At 40.7% G+C, this 24,094-nt stretch overlaps 1 long non-coding RNA gene across 1 annotated transcript in view; it reads left to right on the forward strand.

The window, feature by feature from the left end:
* Positions 1 to 24,094, forward strand: part of LOC142047273 (uncharacterized) — a 198,646-nt gene that overhangs the window by 109,839 nt on the left and 64,713 nt on the right. Inside the window, exon 2 of the long non-coding RNA XR_012656463.1 lies at positions 8,333 to 8,413. This is a non-coding gene — a long non-coding RNA (uncharacterized LOC142047273). The remainder of the gene's footprint in view (positions 1 to 8,332; positions 8,414 to 24,094) is intronic.

A 24,094-nucleotide genomic window follows, 5' to 3' on the forward strand; every position in this document is an offset into this window, starting at 1 on the left:
TAGTGCCCTAGGCGCACGGCCATTTCGCCACCCCGCGCGCTGGTCTGCGGAGAGGGTCCGCTGGTCCGCGGCTCCGGTGGAGCTGCCGCAGCCGTGTCTGCGGGAGGTCCACCGGAGCCACGGGAGCAGCGGACCATCCGCAGGAATGCCTGCGGCAGGTCCACTGGAACTGTGAGACCCGGGGACCCTCCGCAGGCACGACTGCGGCAGGTCCACCGGAGCCGCCTGCCGCCACCCCCCCCAAAATGCCGCCCCCCGAAAATCCTGGCACCCTAGGCGATTGCCTTGTTCACCTCAATAGAAGCTCCGGCCCTGCTTCTGACACTGATAGGGCCCTGGACTGGGAAGCAGTGGAGCGAATGGGCCTGTGTCCCCCCTGCCTTGTTTTCCATGTCCAACTGAGGTAAGGACAAGGAAGTAATGGCGCTTAATGTGCAGCAAAGGAGATTTCGGTTAGATATTAGGAAAAGCTTACTAACTTTCAGGGTAGTTTAACTGTGAAATAGGCTTCAAAAGAGGTTGTAGAATCCCCATCACTGAAGGTTTCTAAGAACAGATTGGACAAACACCTGTCAGGGATGGTCTACGTTTATTTGATCCTGTCACAGCGCAAAGGACTGGACTTGATGATCTCTCGAGATCCTGTCCAGCCTTACATTTCTATGATTCTGTGTTCAAATTAAATATTTTTCTTCTCTTTCCCATATTCCCTTGCTCATAGTAAGTAACTGGATATCTAACCCTCATACATACTGTGGGTACACAATGGTACCTCACCTGCAGTTCATGGATTGCCAGCCCAAGAGGTAGAGGATGAAATGATATTGTAATATTTGCCCCCACACACTCCAGTGGCACCGGGCATGAATTGGGTACTAACTGCTTTATGCCTACTGAGAGCTCTTTGGGAATATCTTAGCCCCTTCCTCTCCATGCACTTTAGTTCTGGTCACAGAGAAGAACGTTTATATGGAAAACTGTTGTCTTCAGAAGTGAATTTTTTTTTTAAAATTTGTTTGTATTTTGGCTAATTGCATGTATCGCCTCAGAAATAGGGTGGGACCGCTAATTGCATTGTGTGTTTACAGTAGGCTCAGAATATTGTGTGAGAGATTCTTGCCTGTCTTTCCAGAGTGTGGAAGGTCCTGCCTGTAAAAGTTCCAAACAGAACTTGGTTTAATAAACTTATTTCAAAAAGCAAGCCTCATTTATGGCTCATTCAAAATGCTACCCTCCCAGACCAGGGACAGTTTTAAAACTGAAGGTTTATTAAACTTGATATAAAAAAAAACAAATACAGCTTGTGAAAGCCCCATTGCTGTTCATTCCTCTTAGAACAACACATTTCTACTTCTGCAATCAGAGCTATCCCCTTTGATCCCATAAACAGACCTTCAATCTTTAAAGGAACAGGACACAGGTAAATCTAACCTTGACATTAATTTATAAGTGCTAAAAAAACACGTTCCTTACTAGCCTCTTACCTGTAGCTCTATAACTTTCCCCATCTGGTGTGGCAGAGATGTCTAAAGTAGCATGAGGAGAGAAAGATTGTACACTTAATGTTGGGCCTTTCAGATGGGAAAATAGATGAGTGGCTTTTTAAGGAGGCCCAGATATGTGTGGCCCAGCTCCAGTTGTGACAACTACATCTTTTTTTCCCTAGAAGCTGATAGTCTTAACCACTGAATACCAATTTTGTCCTACGGGGGATTTTCTTCCTTCTTGGGTGGGAGACAAAATAATCTGTGAAATGTTTCCATGGTGGTGGAGGTCTCCTGTATCTGTGCCAAGGCTTAGTGATATGCCAGCTGGCTAATATCTATTACATGCTTTTACTCATTCATTTCTTTAATTGATGTTCATTGAAAGTTTTCACTATCCCATTAGGCTAAGTAGAGATTTACACACCATATTTATTCTTAGTACAGGTTGAGCATATTTTTATATTACTTTGGTTTTTCAATTAACCTCGCTTCTGTGTATTTTATAGCATTATGAGCAATGTTGAACATGATTCATTTTTCCCCACGTAAAACTTCAAAATGTAACATTTCTTTGATGTATGCAAACTTGCAATATTTTGTTATCAGGGTTTTGAAATACTTTCAGTATCAGATTTCCATTATTTGTAGGGAGTTACACAAACAACTTCCTGCAGAGTTTTACATTACTGTTGGTTATGTTAGTAGTGGCCTATGCTGAATTGTATTGCTGCCCTATAGTTAAGTTCGGGTAGCAATGTTGTGATATATTGAGGCCCTTGATATAACTTAGAGTGTATGGATAGATGTAGAATTACCAGATAGCAACTGTGAAAAAATGGGACAGGGGATTAGGGGGTAATAGGCGCCTATATAAGAAAAAGTTCTAAAAAACAGGACTCTCTCTTTAAAAATGGGACATCTGGTCACCCTAGATAGATGCACCTTTTTCGCATATATGTATATACATAAATATTTTGGAAACTTCTATGGTATTTTCAAAGCATTCAATCTAATGAAGGGAAAATGAAACACAAATGCATGAAAGAGAACAAAAATAGTTATAGATCTCACTCCAAATGATCCATTATGTTTTGAACTGCTGCATTTTCATTCCTATTGTGTAGCACAACTGAACTGGGGAATAGTCTACACCAAATTAATGGTTGTATGTGTGAACCAATGGATTAAACTATGATGGTTGACTAGGATAAGATATATTAACATTAAGAATTATTATGAATCTTACCTCTCTTAGCAAAAATTTGGAAAAAGGTACCTTTTCTCATCTATTAGACCATCCACTGCTGTTTCTAATCTGGCTGTGCCACTTCCAGATTTCTGAAAATGCCCTTTAACATGTGACTAATAATATTCTCTCTCTTTTTAAAACCTCATCCATCCTCTTCCTCCTTGCACTTGGTTCTAGAGACCATGACACAAAACTGTCACAGGGTAACTGCCTCTCTAAGGGCAGATGGGTTCAGCCCCATCTGTGACACAATCATCTTGCCACCTCAGATGGAGGAAATAAGCAAAGTGACATGACAGAAAGGTCATGCGTCTAAAATCATCCCACTGGTGAAGATGATTTAAAAAAAAAAAAAGCCTTTGGAGAGATAAAGGGACAGAGAAGAGAGGCCCTATGAAGCAGAGCTGGAACCCTACTAGTAAATCTGGGAAGCCAGCTAGAGCCATTGCATCGCCCTGCGAAAGAGGCCTGTGGAATCCCTTAACCAGGGGGAAGGATTTGGTCTGTGAACAAGTTATTTGGGAGAAGCAAGAGGAAACTGAAGCTGGCTTGCCTGGCTGGCCATGTTGTGCCTTGAAGAGGTGTGCTCTGAGACAGCACCCTGCCGCAACAACTTAACCAGCTAAGGTCAGGTACTTTGCTGTCCTGGATTTGCCTCAATGTATCCAGGTGCTCCTTTTTGTGATTTGGAATGTAAATTCCTCTGCTAATGGATTCTATGCTTGGGCCCCTTTTGCTCTTTTAGTTCCCTTATTCCTCTTAGCCACTTCCTTTCTGAATTCACATTTGGATGTCAGTTGTGGAACGATGATACTTAAATCTCTGTTCCCTTCATAATTTTGGTCTCTTTTTTACTCTCTCTGCTTCTGTGTTATTAATCTCTGGTTCTGCTAAAACTGTGTTAAACTCCATTACTTTCTCATTAATAAGAATAGCTTCAATCAAAACTTCCTTCTCTCCATTTCTCATAATGGTTTACCTTCACCCCTACTTTCAGGAACATGAGTGTTCAAATTCTCCCCAAACTCTCCTTTTATTTCATATCTCCCAGGCCTTTGAGTTTGCCTTCTATCAGCTCCATAACATCATCCACATCAGGTACTAAATCAACCACTCTTCTGTCAAAGCTTTTAGCATTTCTTCCTCTCTCCTCCTCTTGACAAGCGTAGTCTCCTTCTTGTGGTCTCTCTAAGGTCTCCCTGTGTTTATAAATTATCCAGATTATGATGGTTCATCTTATCATCAATCTTTGGAATGGTGTCTTCTCCATTCCATTTTCCAGTAGAGAAAATTTCCCAAACCTTTAAGATCCTTCACTGGCTTGCAAATTCCATTGCATTCTGTGCCCATCTCTACTGAAGCTTTTTTTCCTTGTCACTTGGTCATTGCACCCTTTTTCATGCTTGTCCTACCACATCCACACATGCCGTCTTTGATACATTGTAACCTCCTGTACATACCTTATTGATGCAAAGTTTATGTCTGACTTCAATGTGTTCTATAATACTTTTGCATGAGCAATGTTATACAAAAATTAATAATTGCATTTGAAGTGAAAAGTCTTCTAGGCCTGTTGTACTTGTTCAGTGATAGTATTAAAACACCAACTTTTCTTAATTTCCAGAATCAGCTAGAAAATGTGTTTGGAAGTGTAAGAAACAACAATGAAATTTGGAGTAAAGCAACTGAAAAATAAAATAAATGTAACATAAAAAGTTGATCTGCTCTCCATTACCTGTCTCAAAGATCTATGACCAACAAAGGTACAGCATCTGCACAATGGATCTCCAAGATCTGGGAACTGGGATGACTTTCTCTTTAATGGCTGAAGATGGAACCTTTGGCCACACAGCCCTAAATCAGCCCTCCCAGTTACCAGCTGTGAACATGGTGTAATTTGGGAGATAGGATGTGGCCACTGAGCCAAATATTCCATTCAGGTTAATTAAGGAAGACCCAATATCTGACCCCTCACTCTTAATCATCAACATTCTTGAAAAGTTGGGATCCTCTCTCCTACATCCTGAGTGCTGTGCAGGGATTACTGCAGCCCCACAGCAGAACTGAACAGGTAGAGAATGGGACTAAGATCCACTGAGCACTTTGGGTGGTGTGGGGGAGGGGGCAGTTTGGAGGAAAAGATTGCCTACCTTAACTCCTTGCCCCAACCCTTAGATGACTACACTTTGTTCCCACTTCTCTTGGCACATCAGCCCAATCTGACTATGGATAGGCTGACCTGGCAAGGAGACGTTTTAGCAAGTGATGCTGTGTTTCCTGCCCCTTGCGTCCACCTTGACCACTCTCTGGATTTGGCTGAGAGAGAGAGAGAGAGGTTTCATCTGGCTTGGCTTTTAAGATTTCATGCCGTCTGGCTTTTAAGTACATTGGCTCTTGAGTTCATTTTTATGTATCAAGTCATGCTTTACGTTCTGCAATATACATACCAATCTTCTCTCAGCTCCAATACCAAGTACTTTATTCTAAACTGAAACTTGTACATCTGTTGCCCCTTAAACCAATATAACTCATGTGTTTCTGCAGCAAGCTTCAGCTTCTGTTCAAAACTGTATTAAATGCACTGAAAATCCCTTTGTGCTCCCAAAAGTGCAGTGGATTGCTAACACACCCAGGCCTGCATATCCCTAAATTTAATCATGATCATGGAAAAAGTGGAAGGTTTCAACCCAATGAATCAGTTGTTCATGTACTTCCACCTAGGTATGGCTATGACCACATTTCAAGAAAAAACAACTCATGGGAGCCTCCTAAGATGAGAAGTAAACAGGGTGTTCTCTTCCTACTTGTGATTTTACACACCTTTTAGCCAGCTCAGAGATCTAAATATACAATCCAGCACTGAGAGACATGGTGTGGATTTGTAATATTTGCTAGAGAACTGTAATTCCATGGCTAGATTAAATTAATGAATTCACCTTGTTCTTTTCATCTGTGACCTATATAAAGATATCAAGTATCAGAGGGGTAGCCATGTTAGTCTGGATCTGTAAAAAGCAGCAAAGAGTCCTGCGGTACCCTATAGACTAACAGACGTATTGGAGCATGAGCTTCCATGGGTGAAGCGGGTATTCACCCACGAAAGCTCATGCTCCAATACGTCTGTTAGTCTATAAGGTGCCACAGGACTCTTTGCTGCTTTATATAAAGATTTGTTTTCATTTAGGGTCATACTGTGGTTTGCATTAATATGGGGGGGAGGGGAATGGTATGTACAAGGAGCTTCTGTTCCCTCCTCCCTTAGGCCCCATGCATAAAAGCCATACACAACTGCAGTTCTTGAATTCAAGGAGTGAAGGGACTTCTACCTCAGTGTGGCCCTGGGATGTGCATCACCCCAAAGGGGTGATGAGGGGCTGCAAGATGGTAGGAACATCACCAAATACCTGAACAATTGGCCTGGAACATGGGGGGTGGGGAGGTACGTTGTACCATTGGAAAGGATGGCCAGCACAGCAGATTGCTCAGGGAAGAAATGTTCCTTCCTGATTCACAACTCTTCCCAGTGGTTCTCTGGAGGCAGCACAATTCTGCTGTCCTTAGTCCAGGTCTGTGTGCATGCAGCTTGCACAATTTCATCCTTTATACGTCATCTAAGTAGAATTCAATTCATGTTACTAACAGGAGTTCAAAATGTTCTTTATTTTAGTGAACTCTTTCATAGCACTTTGTGCAAGAGAACATAGCTGGATGGAAATTGCTTCTGTCACTGTGAGAGGAGAATGCAGCATTTATGTGTGCATGTGCGAATGAGTGAGTTGTGGCAGCCTCTTGCCATATCACACTTTTGGTTTGTATACCTAAGATATGCCATGATCTATATAACTGGGTATAAACATAGCTATATAACTATATATAACAGTTTGTGTACTATGAATTTGACACCAAGTATGATTTAACAATCAGTATTTTCAGCTGAAACATATATATATTGAAACCACAACCGCAGCCAAATGTGCGCACAGATGCTGCAAAAACAAAGACCAGTATACAATGTAAGAGATGATTTCCGTTAATAGAATGTGCAGAGATACTGCTCTTTATCTACCTTGGGAAATGTGAGGGCTGAATGAACTCTGCTGGGATCTGAAGCTATGGTTCTATGGTCACTGAGATATTCCAAAACTGATGCTTAAATTACTAAACCATCAATTCCGGCACCCTTTTGATGGAATGCTCTTCCAAAGGTATTAAAAGTCCAGACACCTTTGTCATGTTAAAGTTGATCTATTTTACAAAGAGTTCTCTGAGCATTAGAAGCTGGGAACACTTCAATTGTAATTTTAAAAAAAAATGTGTTAACTATACAGTTAACTATCAGAATAAACCTTTGATCAAATACTATTGTGTGAAAATTTAAAGATTTAAGTGTGTAGATTAATGTGAAGGGCATTGGGAAATTGTTTGGTACATAAGGAATTATCTAATGCATTAATGGTGGGATTTTCAAAAACATTTAAGAGAATTAGACACCCAGTTCTCTTAGGTGCCCTGGAAAATCTCACCCGAAAGGACTTGTTACAAAGTGAAAAATGATAATATTTTCACAGGGAGCCTGAACAATAGAGAGAGAAAGAACTGTGGAGTTCTGCTATACAAGTCTAAAGATCAACTATAGCTCTTTGTAGTTTTTTAATTTCAAATATACTACATATATTTCAGAGACCTTTCCTGATTGCCTATTATTGTATATTGCAACTTGAATTTGGTGCCCACTAGGAAAATTAATAATTATCATGATGTGAGAATAGTCAAGGGTCAGATGATCCAACGGTATCTTTCTTGTCAAGTCCATTTCTTCTTTGCTTTCGATTTAAGTCTAGTTGCATGTTTTCAAGAAATTCAGCATCCTAAACAGAAACTATTTTGAATAATTCAACAAATGAGTTATGTAAAATATATTTTTCAATATATCTTTTTACTAGAGTTTTTAGTTTTCTTTGTGTGTGTGTGTGTGTGTGTGTGTGTGTGTGTGTGTGTGTAGAAACTTAAATAGTATTATTAAAAATGTTCTGCATATGGTAAAAATTACAAGTTTGCTTGCTCCTAAAGTACTTTTGTACAAGTCAGCTCTTAAATGCCATCTCTGAATATTATTTTTCTGATGTCAAGAGAGATAATCCCATATTAGAATTACTAGGAGGCACATTTCCATGAACTTCAAAGCATCTTAGATCTAGAATTAAGAACTGTGTTTGATACTACACTTCATTAATCTTAGATTGGCCACTGGCTTTTTTTTCTTTTCTTTCCTCCCGGCCTTATGCCATTGACCATCTTTCTAATACAGTTTATTAAAACTAACCATGCAGTGCACTATTATTCTTCCTGGTAGGATTGTTTTGTTGCATTCATGAAAGGACAATTTCTCTATAGAAAATGCCCTTTGGAAATCAGTATTCATGTTCACAGTTCCTGAAAAAATCAACAAGTTGGTGTATTGCATTCAGATCTGTCTTAATGATCTTATCATTAAACCTGCAGCAGGCATATATAAACACGCTTTCTGTAGATACTGGGAAAGCATGAGTAAAATAAATCATCTGTCTGATGAATATTTTTCTCTGACTTTTGGCAGGATCACCCACCTGAGCTCATGCCAGCCTGTATGGGAACACTGATGCCAGCAGTTTAAAGATCTTCACATTTGCTCTCAGTGGTAAGATCTAAAGATAAAACAGTAAATAACATTATAATATTACTGTCAGATGTTAAATTGCATTAAAAGCATACTCGTATAAGATTAATATTTCTCTTTGACCATCACAAGGAGATAAGGCAGCTTGTTACTGGATAGGTCAACAGTTGATGGTAAAGTCTGAACAACAGAAGTAATGAGCAGTTTTCATCATAGTAATAATAACTGATAGTTTACAAAGGAAAATTGGAAGTCTTTATTTATGCTCAGGGCAGAATCAGGCCATTTTCATTGTCCACTGTATTAGAGTAGTTGCTCTCAAAAGGCATTGCTATGGAACTGGAATGGTGTGCATTTTGGAGAGCGCATCCATTTTCCACAATCTTGGTGATCATCTGCAATAAAATGACCTCCAACATTTCTCCTCTTGGAGGGGAAACAGCAAACGTGACAAGTCCTACCAATATCTTCCCAGTCTAATGCTGTCATTATAACTATAACCTGACTTTCCAGACACTGAGCCATATTCTCAGTTCTTGTTCCATACCCTCTGTGCTCCTGAGAACTAAAAAGCAGATTTTTTTCTGGCTATATGATGGAAGCCAAGACCTGTTCTGGTGAAGGGAAATTCTGAACTGATAGCAGAGAGAGGTCAGAGCAATTCTGAACTGTCATATTGCCTCTTATAACCATAGCTAGGTCTCATAAATTAGAGCAGCCCCCAAGCTCCCACTCTGACACACACATTCCTTCCACTCCTCAAATACCCTTGGTGCAGGAGTATGTAAGGGATGCCTGGTCTATAGATTATAATATTGGACTTGATGAATTTAGATGGGGATGGAGATGTTTAGTCCCATCATGCTGTCAGTCTGCATTTAACATTTCCATTGACATGAATGGATGTACTATATGTCAAATGATTGCAGAACCAGACCCAATATTTATTGTTGTATGTATTTTTTTCTAAATATGTAGGATAGGTATCTCATTACAATACCAGTTCACAGGTTACCTTACAGTACTCGTGACAAATGCAACAAATATCTGTTACCAGCATGTGTATATACATGGAACAACAGAGAGAAGGTTAGGAGTAGCTATAAAATAAAACTAGTATAGATGCCATAATATTTTAATGAAAATATATATAAAACATGTAGTGCTGTTGTTCTTCCTTTATTAGTTAAATTTTACATCATTCTTAACCTAAATAAGACCAAGAAATAGCAACATTTAGCCTAACACTGAAAATCACTAACAAATTCTTTTAAATGTGTTTGTACTGGGCCTAGTTCTATGAGATGCTGCGCCTCAAACCCTTCAAATGTGCCAGTTTTCCCCTGGCATGCAGTGTGTATTTGCAATGATGCATGGAACTAGGATTAACAACCTTGGTTCCGCTGGTCCTTGTGTTGTTGGGAGCAGAGGGTACAAGATTGTGCTGTGGTGCAAATTTGAGCAGTCTAGATGACCATGCAAGGTCTCAGGGCTCCACAAGGAGGCAAAATTAGTCTTCAGCATGTTTGCTGCTTTACTCTCAAGAGCAGGTGTGAAGAAAGGGGGAGGGGGCTGGGTGGATGGCAAATGGATGCCCATAATCCTTAATATGCAAATAAGATACTTGGCAAAGTGCTTCCAATTTGGCCTGACTCCTGCTACTAGACAGGATTAACTTGGTGGCTGTGTAGTAGCTCTCTCCTTAATGAAGGGAAATAATTGACTTGCTCTCCAGTTTTTACCTGTTGTTGTTTTTATGTGCAGCACATGACAGCTGTGTTGTGCAGGATACAGCCCAATGAAGTCATGCACCTGAATTTGCTCTTCCAACCAATGAAGTCATTTTGCATCAGACTATATACAAAGTTCGCACTAAGGGGGAAACACATCCAAACTTTTCATACTTAACTTTATTGCATATTCCAAGAAATGACAGAATATAGCCCAAATGACTACTACTTTGGATTTTGCACTGTTTTCCAGCATTTCCTTTACACAGTTTCCTGTCATTAATCTTGCAGCTTAATCATGACTACTGATTATTAAGAAGAGGTATCCTACAACAGTCATGTCTGCCACATTCCCATCCATCGCATACAATTTCTATATAATAATGTGAACATGATATCATTTTATATTATGAAGCCTCACTGCAGATGAAATTTCATTATTGTTGAGTGACTTTGTAAAACTGGAACATGTTGAGTGTCCCTAGAGAAAAACAATATCTACATCAGGGCCCAGGCGACCAGAATACTTCTTTATTAGAAATAAAAAGATACAGTTTTAATAGTGCCTTGCCTCATCAAGTAGCCATGAAAAATCTAATTAAGTGCTGAACAGCAAATTGTAAAGACTATTGTGTAGGCAAACATCATGATCCTAGTAACAATTTTAGAAACTTTCCAAACTGTTCTGTATCACTCTTTGATTTCTTGGTGTACTGTAACCTGGGAACCTGCAAGTCAGTGCTGCTGCTGAGAGGTGGAGAACCTGTGAGAACCAAAGGCCAGGTGGTGCTGAACGACAGGACCTTTTACCCATGGAAAAAGAGAGCTCTAATGATTCAGTAAAAGAAAGCAAAGGAGCCTCATTTGTTATTTCTGAATTAAAGCAAATGAAAATCCATCACAGGGCATGTAAGGCCCAGTCTTGTGATAATACTCCCATTGACTGAAATGGAAGTAAGCCAAGTACTACTTAAGGACAAAAAAACAACATTTTAAACACTTCAAGATGTAATTGCTATTAGGTAAAGTTAGAGAATGAGTCTCTGGGCCAAATCTGCCCTCAGATTTCCTTGTGCAACTCCCATTACTAAAACTATGTATAAAAATTCCATGCTTACATTTTCAATATATGTACCATGTATAGCAGGAGCTGTAAGAATAGTGACCTTTAGAACATCTACAGTTACCAATTTAATTCCCTTATTATTACTACTTTTTTAAAAAAATATAAATTTTGTGCTATTAAAGTGGGTCTGTCTGTATGCATGCATGTATGTAAAGGGAGTGAGAGATTTCCTTGTTATTGAATTTCTTTATTTGATCATCCTTTCACACTTCATTTCAGCCTTTATACAGCTTTTGTATTCAAACTTTATTATATTCTTGAGGCAAGAAAGGATTTCAATGAGAATGTGATGAATGTCCGTATTAAATTGGATCCTCTTTTTAATTAAGTTCATCTAAATTTAATTTTGTAATTTTACTTCAGTAAACCCATCTGACTCCAGATGTTTAATGTGCTTTTCCTATTGCTGTTCTCACATAATTGTACCTGTAAAAGATTTATGACTTAGAGAAGCATTACTAAACCCTTTAGAGTGTTTTCAGCATATGCTTCATGGATGGCTAGTAACTTGAGCAATTAGCATCCTAAAATGCTGTTCTGCTTCCAGGATTTCTTTTAATAGGGTAAGTTACTTTTATTAGCTTGAACTTTATACAAATAATAAGTTTAAAAGAAACATTGTTATCAAAGTATCTGAGTTGAAACAGTGAGATTACCCCCTAAAGAAACTTTAACAGTGCAAGTTAACACCTTGGAAACTAAAAAATACTATAACAAAAATATAATAAAAACAGAGGAATAGCTCTTCAATAGAATGAAAAAGAGTCTATGTAATTTACTTTTGATTAGCAACCTTCCTTTCAGTCAAATACTGTGGGATAAAGGCATTTGTTTCTGTGTGCACAGTGATGTTTCTTGTCACTTTGTAACGTGGTAAACACACTTCCATGAATGTCTTGATTTTTATATGTTTCAAAATGTTCTTGCTAACTTTGGTAATAGTTAGCATTGACATTGAGAATTAATTAACATCATTTCCCTTATCCCATTCTGTCATGACTTCTTGACCACAAAAATTGCTGGCAAATTGCCTGTCTTATTACAAGAATTGTTTGAAAAACTATAATTATTCTGGTTCTGCCTCTTTGCTTCTTTAGTCAAAGCATATCTAATGTAATACTCAATATTACATGTGGGATCTGGTATAATGAAGCCTTTGGTCCTCATCAAAGAATCATATACCACAATTAAACCGTTAGACTATTATAAAGAGAAAAAGGCAACTGCAAACCAAAAAGATAACTGAATCTTTTTTCACAAGTGAAAATCAAATTTCTTAAGTTTTTTGTGCTATTATACTTTGTCTTGATGTGTTAGTCTGAAATATTCACCAGTGCAGTAAACAAATCAGTTTATGGATTTTCCCCAGAATTTAAGGTTCTCAATACTAATCACACTCTGGAACAGATTCACCCTGGCATTACTCCAGCTTTATGCTAGTATTTCTCCACTGAAATCAGAACTTACAACAGTGTAAAACTTTAGTAGTGGTAGTGTTTCAGGTGAGAACCAGGTCCTATGTTTTTATTCTTCTAAACCCTCAGTAATAATACTTTGCATTTACTATTTAATTCTGTGAGATAGTCTTATTCTCACAGTGCGCATGCAGGGAAGTAAGGCAGAGAAATTATTAGATCCTCAGCCTCTACTTTGAGTCATCTCAAATTGACTGATATGAATGAAGGCTGCAGGGTAGGGTCTTAAGCAACTTTCTCTAAGCCACAGAAAATCAGTTTCTGAGCCAGTATGAGCTTCTGACCCAGGAATCCTGGCTCATTGTGTTCTGCTCAGACCACTAGGTCACACCTATCTAGTGGCAACTATATGCAATATTAAACAAAACCTCTTTCTCACTATTATTTTTCTTTTTCTTTATTCCAGTTTATTTTTGGCTTCTAACAAGCTTTTTTTAGTATGGCAATAGGGAAAGTGTTGTTCTTTCCCAGACTTCTGAACAATGCTGGATTAAATTAACTGCAATACCTAAGGCAAGCAAGTGTACACTTATAAAAGTTTCAGCAAAGTCACTCAAGTAGCTCATTTAATTTACAACAAAAAAAGAAGAAACATAACAATCATCAGACTGAGGAAATGCTTCTGAGTTTTAAAGACTTGATGTGGGAGTCTGGATGAGACCCAAAGGAGGAAACACTTCAAAATTACAAAATGACAGTTATGTTGTGAAATTGTCAAGATTCATTATTTATTTGTAGAGAAGGTACCCATACAAGGGTTTTTTAAAATATACTAACTAGAGGAGGATATGTTAAACCTCCAAAGCCTTAAGAATGCCTAATGACTGCCTGCCAGTACAGCTGAATCCTGCTGGGTAATGGGGATATGCCTACCATGTAAATATAAAGGGGGTTATTTAGGAGACCCAGTGAGCTGTGAATTATTGCCTAGGTTGTCACAAAAAAAAGGGAAAATGAGTTGTGAAGAGGAAGAAACGTGCACTGGGTTCTGAATAGCTTTCCGAGACTTTTTTGTGATAGATGGGAAAACTTATATATTTTCTTTGCAAAATGAAATATTTGTTTTGTCAGATTGTGAATCTCCCAACCCACCTAGATTGCATTGAAAAACCCATTATGGAAACAAAAGTAGGCTATTTTTATACCTGACATAATGCAGATTCAGAGAAAAATAAATTGGAAGCCCCATTGAATTATCTAACTTTTCAATATTTGCCCAGTAGTTGAAGTTAACAAATATATTGATCCAGCTCCCGCTGAAGTCAATGGAAGCTGGATTGGACTCTTGAAGAGGTAAAGAGTTAATAGCAGGACTGAAAGGGGTGGTTGTAGGCAACAGAAGCTCCTAAAAACCCATTTTTTTATTGTGCATCGTTAGCATGAGCCAGTTGAAATAGAGAATTTTAAAATGATAACTTGGAAACACTTCAGAATGATTTTCTATCATTTGCCATGCCAGAGTTCATAAAGTGAGTCCCAAAAGAATGGAGTGAAAATCTACAGCTTTTATTTCCATAAGAGTATGTCTGCTAATGAAGGTTTTTTTAAGTTTTCATATAAATTACAAAGCTCATTCTTTTCAGCTTGCTTCATAAATGTAATTCCTTTCCAAGTAAAATCTACCAAAGGGAAATTTTTGGATTTCTTGAGTTAGAGCTTCCTCAAAACTGCTTTGTTCTACTACTTCTGATGATCCATGCTCATTCCACACTGTTTCTATCATAATAAATTAATACAATGTACATATTTTCTGCCTTGTGATGCAGTTCTAGAGACTCATCAGTCTAAATTATTCCCATCCTTATCTAAAAATAGCATACTAAGTATTTTTATTTTTAAATGGGAGACATTATTGTGTGTCAGTTTAAAAAATATGATATTAACAACCATAGGAAATGGAAGTTTCTTATGTCACTTACCTATAAATTGTTAATTTTGGAAGGGCCAGCATGGTCAATTCCAACAAGAGCTAGTTGGAAATTTTTCCACTTTTTTAATGGAAAAGATTTTCAAGTGATAAGATTTTTTTTGTTTTGTTTCAAAACATGAGTAAGATTTCTCTAGCAATCAACTTACATAAACACAATGAGAAGCTTTGCTCAGCCTTCATGTAAATCTAAGATGAAAAACAAATACTCTGAAGTCCATCCTACTACGTCAAAAGTTTACAGTCTGTACAGTAACTGGCCATATAGTAATGGTGGTGGACCTGTTAGGTCATTACAGAACTGTGGGATGAGATATGGGAGACCTTAAGTGAGTGCTTGGAGAATATAAGTGTACTCAGCCATATTTTCCAGAATATATATATATTATTAATCTTGTAGTGCAATAATTTCTTTCTTTCGTTCTTTTTTTGTTCTTTCTAACTGAAATGCCAAAAAAATATGTTAAGAACCTCAATAAACTAGTGAAGAAACAATCTGTCTTAAAGAGCATAGAAACTAAATTTAATATGACAAAACTGGTTAGGATCCTAATGGACAAGTCAGGGGAAAGGAGAAAAGGACAAGAATGACAATAATAAGATGCCATTATTACTCAGTAAGACACATACTTATAAATGTGGTTTAGTTCTTGTTATTTATCATTTTTGTTGGTTATTTATTCTGCCTCTCTACTTGGCTTTTCAGCAGGAGGAGGAGTCAAATATGACCCCATGATTATGGGATCTGGTCTCAGGAAGGAGGAGGATGTTGTCAGCTCTGATGGAGAGCAGAGGTGGGAGAGCGAGTGTTCTTATAGAATTTGGGATGACAGTGAGATGACAGTGAGAAATCTGAGACTGGAACACAAGAGATTGCTCTTGGTGGCTTTTACACATTCCAGTTGGGTTTGAACTGTAAATTAATTTTCGTAGTGAAAGGATATGTTGTATAAAATATCAAAAATCCTATCTGGGAGAAAATGAAATGTATGATTTAGCATTAAGAAATCTCAAGGTGTGTCTCAGTGTTTCATTAATATACAAATGGTGTAGAAGACACTCTGTCTGTGGCTTTATGGCTCACCAAGGCATACCTTAATGGATCACTGGAACACTCACAATTGAATTCTCTAATAAAAATAGGATACTTCTGAGTCTTGAAAAATACCTGCAAATTCACTAGTACTAGTGATGTATACTGCAGTACAGTAGTTAAGACTTATTATTATATTACTATTTTTTATTCTTCACTGGGGGTTTTTTCCTAGTAAATGTTCATAGCCAGTCGAAATATAAATATCAAATAGTTAAAAAGAAGAGTAATGGCCCTTCAAGTGTATCTGTTATGTTGTTGCAGAGAATTCCTAATGAGAACATATTTGTGTATAAATAAATCTTTTATCCCCTTCATAACTCCTCTGTGTTCGTACAATGAAGTCATCCACCCGAACCTCCTTGTAATGAGTTGAAAGCCTCAATAGGCCCTTTTATTTATAATAAATATTGCATGCTAATGTTACCAACGTAATTGTATGATGTCTCAATAGAGGATTATGACTTCATGTAATAAGTTATCTTCTGATAGTAGAGTCTATTTTTTTTCTTATGAAGAAGAAACCCATTTATTCCCACATCTTCTTTTAATGAATATTCTGTGCAAAAACTATGTTAATTCAATATTAAGACTGCACAGTTAAGCACAAGTCAAAAAATATAGAGTTAAAGTCATGTTAGCGTTAGCGTTTTTATGTGTGTATGCACTAAAGCAGTGGTTCCCAAACTTTTTCAGCCCACGACCCCCTTTGGGCTCACCAAGGTTAACACGTCCCCCAATTCAGGTATTTCTTGTGACAGCAAATGTTTCAGCCTTGCTCTCATCACCCCCCTCCCTCCCAGGAGGGAGTTGCCATTGCAGCTCAGAGCGGGCAGAAGGGCATGGACTGGGCACCCCTGCCCCAGCAACGGCAGCTAGCTGCATGCATCTCTACTCGCCACCCTGGGATGGGACCATGAGCAGCCTTCCTGACTCCTCCTGCCCTATCTAGATGGTGCCCTTACCCTCTGCTTTCCCCAGCTCTACCCCTCCACCACCAACTCCTTACTGCTGTCTTGAGGCTTCCGGCAGCACCAAAGGTTCCAGCAGGAGGACCAGGAAAGCAGAACGGGACCTGGGTGCTGACCATGTTCCCTCCAGAACCCTTGCCTCCCCTATCCTGCTCCTTACCCCTCCTTACTGCTGGCTCAATGTTTCACAACTCCAGTAGTACTCTTTCATGACCACCCTTGGGGATTGTGACTCATGGTTTGGGAAATGCAGCACTAAAGTATGTGTTATAATTACACAACCACAATATTTCTCAAATAACATGATCGGAGTTATGATTAATTCATTTTCATGTACAGTGTTAGATATGCTATATGACATGTTACTAAAATGTGTATGGATGCAAGAGTAATACAATGTCTTATCACATAAGTAGTGTAAGCAGAAGATACACCGTGTTTATATTAATAAGTAGACAGGAAAACAGACTATCATCATGTGCTAGAGAAGAAGTATATGAAATAGGGCCTCAAATCCGAAAAGCTCTTAAAGCACATGCTTAATGTTGAGCATTGACTTCAGTGGGACTTGAGATCAAGCTTAAATGTAAACACTAGAAGAAGACTAACAGGTTATACAAATATGAATCCTTATGCTAACAACGCAAAATATTAAGAAAACTATAGTGTAGTTTTGTGATCTGTTAATGTAAATATCTGGTAGTACAACTAGATACTTAGCTCTTCGATATATAAAAAAGAATGTCTCTAAAAGCTTATGAGAAAAATTCAATTTCAGATGAAAAGCAAAATTACATTTCATTTTAATAGTGTGTAACAAGTACTTCATATAACATAGTTATCTAAAGACAAGTGTAAAATACAAGGTTTAAACATAATTCAAGAGTCAAATATCCCATCCTGTGTGAAAGTAATACTTAAAGTTTTTATTAATACAATTTGCAACCTACATGAAAAAAAGAAATTAAATAGCTATGTAAGAGAGGAGTTTTGGTAAAAACAAAACAGACATGGAAAATATAAACTGTTAATAAAACAGCATAAAAGGACTCCTGTAAGAAGCAGTTTCAAAATTAATACCATAAGCCTATCCTAGTCCTATCCTATTCTAGATGGGGAGGGGAAAGAGAGTATAGCAGTGTATATGTGCAAGACCAAGAGAGATTCTTAAATATACAAAGTGACCTTTTATGGGGAAGAGAACATATAATATCTGAAAAAGAATCTTCTATCACTTACGAGTGTAACTAGCACCCTGGTGGCCAAGATGGAGTTTACTCAGCCGGAACACCAGCCAAGAAAAGGCATGGGCAGAAACTCAGCTGGAAAACTCCTTTCCACCTCAGGGGCACCTCTTCCAAACCCCCCAGAGTAAACACACCAGAATAGTACAATTAATATAGGAAAGGGAAATACTTATTTACAGAGGAATGAATGGAGAAAAACAACAAGGGGGAAGACAGGAGAAATGGTAAAACAGGGTTACATTCACAGGTCCAGTGGTACCACAATAAGAAAGAACAGATGCCAAGCAGTATATTTACATTCAGGGTTCAAGAGTCCTGGGCAGAATTCCAGTCCAGCAGTGAGTCTTGGGTGCTCCAGGTCATCTTCAGTGCCAGTAAATTTCCCCCAACAAACCCCTCCAGTGCCCTCTTCTGCCACTTTCTGCAAACCCATACAGAGCAACAACCTTCCCACTTAACTAGCTACAGCCTCTCTCCTTATTCCCAATGCAAGGTCACAAGCCCCAATATACATGGTCCCATACAGCTCTGGGCAGCCACGATACTGGGTCCAACTCCGGTTTGTCCTTCCCGGGTGATTTGTCCCTCGCTCCTGTCCTGGGCATCTCTGTTTGGTTCTGCCATGCTTCAGACTCATTCTCAGCAGCTTCACTACATGAGGGCCTGCTCGCTATAGCCCTCTTGTCTGGAGCTACAGACATTCCCACCCTGTTGCTGTCCCTCTCTCCACTCCCCTTGAACAACTAACGCTTCCTCTTCCTGGTACCATCTGTACTTCCTCTGGCTCAGGACAAGGTTTTAAAGGAGCCATGCTCTCTAAACGCCAAGTGGGTTACACAAGTATAACCAAAAGTATATCCTATCAGTATGAAAATAGCGTAACTATTACACGTTTGAATATAGGGACTAAATAACAACAGTAGAAATTCCATGTCTAGAGTGACTGAAGGATGTATGTATCTCATGCAGAAAATATGTATTATTCAAGAAGCGTTATGTAATCCAGTAATTAAAGACCCTGAGCCAGATTCTGCTCTCAAATGTGAATCCAAAGAAATGCCATTGATGTCTATAGAGTTATTCCAGTTTTACACCAACATAAATGTATGGCACTGACTTGTAATACATACAGCCAATAGTTAAGGTTGAACATTTGCCTTTAATTGCACTTCCTGACTCTTCTATTTCTTAATTTAACTGTACAACGCTAACAGTACAACACTAACACTTCACTAGTATCTTTTTTGCATAGAATTTCCTTTATTTAAAAAATAGGAACAATTTCAAAAAGGGGTGGCTGTATGTTGGAATGGACAAATCTGTGTGTTCTTTTTACATGATGTCCACTGACTGAAAAAGCATATGAATCGATTAATCTTTGTGCAGTTATAATTGAGCAGGATTGGTCACCCAGGTGGCATAGCTGCATAGGATGCGATTGGATATGAAATCTGTGGGCTCTATGCTGTCCTCAGCGATGCTTGTGCAATGACCATTGACTGTGTTGTGAACTGCATTAGTAGTATATCTGAGGGAAGAATTGTGCCCCGTGTGTTTGCAGCATGTGGATGAATCTGCAGAATTGTGTTTTACTAGGTGACTGGGGGCATAGAGGGTAGATATACTTTAGCATGGAGAGAAGAGTGCATATAAAACATGCCAAATTCTGCTTAGCTTAAACACTTTGTGACCTCCATGTGCAATATTGTGCTCTTGCTTACTCCAGTGTAAATCCAGAATAATTCTGTTTAACTCAATGTCACAGCAAAATTCAGAACCAAAGGTTTAGTCGGATCTCATGGAGGTGTAGATTTGAATAGAAATTAGTATAGTAACTTCTATGTGCCCTATGGGTATTTTTCCAACTCTGCTCACATATCTACACCAGCGACACCATCACAGGACCTAACCAGATCAGCCACACCATCACCGGTTCATTCACCTGCACATCCACCAATGTAATATACGCCATCATATGCCAGCAATGCCCCTCTGCTATGTACATCGGCCAAACTGGACAGTCTCTACGGAAAAGGATAAATGGACACAAATCAGATATCAGGAATGGCAATATACAAAAACCTGTAGGAGAGCACTTCAACCTCCCTGGCCACACTATAGCAGACCTTAAGGTGGCCATCCTGCAGCAAAAAAACTTCAGGACCAGACTTCAAAGAGAAACTGCTGAGCTTCAGTTCATCTGCAAATTTGACACCATCAGCTCAGGGTTGAACAAAGACTGTGAATGGCTTGCCAACTACAGAACCAGTTTCTCCTCTCTTGGTTTTCACACCTCAACTGCTAGAACAGGGCCTCATCCTCCCTGATTGAGCTGACCTCATTATTTCTAGCTTGCTTGCTAGCATATATATACACCTGCCCCTGGAAATTTCCACTACATGCATCTGATGAAGTGGGTATTCACCCACGAAAGCTCGTGCTCCAAAACATCTGTTAGTCTATAAGGTGCCACAGGATTCTCTGCTCCTATGGGTATGTGTAGCAGGGTGGTTACCCCGCTCCTGCCCTAAAGGGCTTAAAACAGCTCAGGAAAGGGCTATGGCTGGGGCAAGGAGCCTGGGCTGATTGGGGCATGGCCACAGCTGAGCAACTTTCCCCAAACAGGCCCAGCTGGCCTCTATAAGAGGCTGTGAGCCAGAAGTCCAGGCAGTCTCTCTCTAGCTGTAAAGGGAGAGGGACCTGGCTGCAGGGACCTAACCACGTATCTGGAGTGGAGCAGGGCTGGGGAAAGGCCAAGAGAGCAAGGGAGCTCCAGCTAGGAAATCCTCAGGCTGCAGGCCTGGTAAGGCCTATTAGATACTGGGTTGCAGGGGCAGCCCACAGGTAGCCAGAGGCAGCAGGTCCAAACCCCTTTGCCTGTGATGAGCAGGGCTGCCCAGAGGATTCAGGGGGCCTGGGGCAAAGCAATTTGGGGGGCCCCTTCCATAAAAAAAAGTTGCAATACTATAGTATCATGTATTTGAAAATGTAAAAAATAACCACTGAAATACATTGAAAAATTAAATTTTTAATCATTTGAAAATACACCTCTACCTCAATATAACACTGTCCTCGGGAGCCAAAAAGCCTTACTGCATTATAGGTGAAACTGCATTATATTGAACTTGTTTTGATCCACTGGAGTGCACAGCCCCACCCCCACCCCCGCCCGGAGCACTGCATTACCGCATTATATTCAAATTCGTGTTATATTGGGTTACATTATATCAGGGTAGAGGTGTCCACGAAATACATGGTTTAAAAACATTAAATGCTTTAATGATATGTATACCTTTGCAATTACATAATGGGCTGTCACTGGGTGATGGTGATGGTTGGTGCCAATAGGCTGTCGCTGCCTGGGGGTGGCACTGCTGTTGTCCAGGGCTGGGTGGGGAGCTGGGCTCTGGGTCGGGGAGTGCTTGGTTCACAGGGGCTGGACTCAGAGCTGTGGGGGAAAGGGTCAGGGGGTGCCCGGCTCAGAGGGGCTGTGCTCAGAGCTGGGGGTCAGGGCTGTGGGGAGATGGGATCAGGGGGTGCCTGGCTCAGAGGGGTCTGTGCTCAGAGCTGGAGGTCAGAGCTGCAGGGAGATGGGGTCAGGGGGTGCCCAGCTCAGAGGGGCTGGGCTCAGAGCTGGGGGGGATAGGATCGAGGGGTGCCCGGCTCAGAGTTGAGAGTCAGGGCTGTGGGGGAGGACAGAAGGGTGCCCAGCTCAGAGGGGCTGGGCTCGGAGCTAGGGGTCAAGGCTGGGGGGGATGGGATCAGGGGGTGCCTGGCTCAGAGGGGCTGTGCTCATAGCTAGAGGTCAGAGCTGCAGGGAGATGGGGTTGGGGGGTGTCTGGTTCAGAGGGGCTGTGCTCAGAGCTGGGGGTCGGGGCTGCAGGGAGGTGGAGTGAGGGGGTGCCAAGCTGGGGGTCAGGGCTGCGGGAGGGACCTGGGGGGTGTCCGGCTCAGAGAGGCTGGGCTCACAGCTGGGGGTCAGGGGTTGCCCAGCTCAGAGGGGCTTACCATGCTGCTTACTCGCACCTCCCCCCTCTCCTGGAGCCTCAGCGTGCCACGTCCGGGAGCTGCTCTGGCCCCTGGACAGCACTGCAGCAGCCTGGCTCCATCGGTTCCTGAGCTTGCAGCCCCGCCCCCTTACCATGAGGCTCTGAGCAGGAGCCACTCAGGCCCCTCCCCGGTACCATGCAGCTCTGAGCGGGAGGCGCTCAGGCCCCGGCCCCTTACCATGCGGCTCTGAGCTGGAAGCACTCAGGCCCCTCTCCCGTACCAAGCAGCTCTGAGTGGGAGGCGCTTAGGCCCCGGCCCCTTACCATGTGGCTCTGAGCAGGAGGCATTCAGGCCCCACCTGAGCCATGCTGCTTTAGCTCTGTCCAGGGCCGCTCCTGGATGTGGCGCGCTGAGGCACCAGGGGATGGGGGAAGGCGGAGGCGAGGGAGAGCTCCGACATTCTCGTTGGAGCCCCTGCAGTGCCCGGGGCCTGGGGAAAATTGCCCTACTTGCCCCCCCTCTGCATGGCCCTGGTGATGAGTGGTTTATACTGCAGTCTGCCCCAGTGAACATGAGCTAGATGGAGACAGGGCAGTAGCCAAGACTGAGGTGAAGTGGGGATAGTGGGAGGGGTTCCCCTGGGAGGGGGAGACGCAGAACTGTAGGGGTACTGCCAGGGGGCAGCACCCAGTTAAAGGGGCACCGGGGGCCTGGGAGGGACACAGGGGCCAAGCTGTCGCAGATCACTGGCCTGCAGAGGGTGCACTGGGCAGGACATAGAGCTAATTCCCTGAGAGACCAGCAGGAGGCGCCACAAGGCTGAGTCCGCCCCCTGACAGTGTGCAAGGATCTGATGTGTGTGTGAATGTAAACTGGTGAGGGGAGACTGTGTGTACATGGGATTCAGCTTACAGTTGTCAAGGTAAGTGTGTATGCAAATATCAGCATCAATATTAGATATTGGATGCCTGGGGGCACTCAATGTACACATACTTACATATGGACTTTGTGTGTTTGTGGTAACCATATGACTAAAAACTAAGCCTTCCATCCTCCAAACATCCTCATGTGAGCAGGGTACCTGAGCTTGTGCAAAGCTCACTGCAAGATTCAGGGGGTCTTAGAAATTTTGTAATGATAAATGGAAGCAAATTTTCCATTATTGTTAACTTAGTTAATTTTACTTTGCTTGACTTCTGTGGCATATGCTCACAGTTCAGCCCATTATAAGTGTTGGCAGGATCAGTGTATAAAATTGTAGCTGTTTGGGGTACAGTAGGCCACAATAGTAGGCTGGAGCCTTTAGGTGCTGTTGCAATATACTGTAAGTATTAGTAATGTGAAGTTGTAAAGTTCAGCCATTTTTCATTATTCATGCCCAACAACAGAAACGTATTTTTAAAGCAGAAAAAGGAGGATTATTTTGATCCCATTTTGATAAAGCAAAAATGTCTAAAGGGATTTTTCTTCAAACTTAAAAAAAATCAGCCAATATCATGAAATAGTTCAGTTGAATTTTGTGGCCATTGTAAATGAATTAATATAGGAATGTCAAATGGAACATGAGTTTCCACTTTACGGGCTGTTTTGTCTAATCAGATCTGGCTTGTCTGCACGACTCAATGAAAAAAAGGGCTGGAAACTGGGCAAAAGCTGTCAACCAAAAATTCCCCTAACACCGTGGAACACATTGCTGGTAAAAGTATGCCACTACCCTTCCCAAACCTGCCATCCCCAACATCTCAGCAGAGGGGGCATGTGAAGTTGTGCAAATGGCTGGAAAGCAGACATGCTATGACTATCCTCTGTTGGCATATGGTCCACTAAGGATCCTAAATCAGTGAGAGAATTTACAGATCTCTGGTAGCATCTTTAACTAGCATTCATGCTAGGGATGTGCCCAAGAAACAAGGAATAGGCCCTGTTAGCATTTGCTGCTGTGAAAGTTCAATAATTAAAAAGACCTAAATGATATAGTAAAAAAAAATAGACTGAACTCAATTTTCATTAAAAAAAATTAAAGAGTTCAAAATTTCTTAGGTTTTGCCATCATATGAATTAGTAAGATGCTCCAAGAAATTATTATTTGAATAAACAAGCCTCCATGGAGATGAATGAAAAAGGGAGCGATACTTGGACTCTG

This window comes from Chelonoidis abingdonii, chromosome 9 (genome assembly GCF_003597395.2).
Source record: "Chelonoidis abingdonii isolate Lonesome George chromosome 9, CheloAbing_2.0, whole genome shotgun sequence".
Taxonomy (NCBI): Eukaryota; Metazoa; Chordata; order Testudines; family Testudinidae; genus Chelonoidis; species Chelonoidis abingdonii.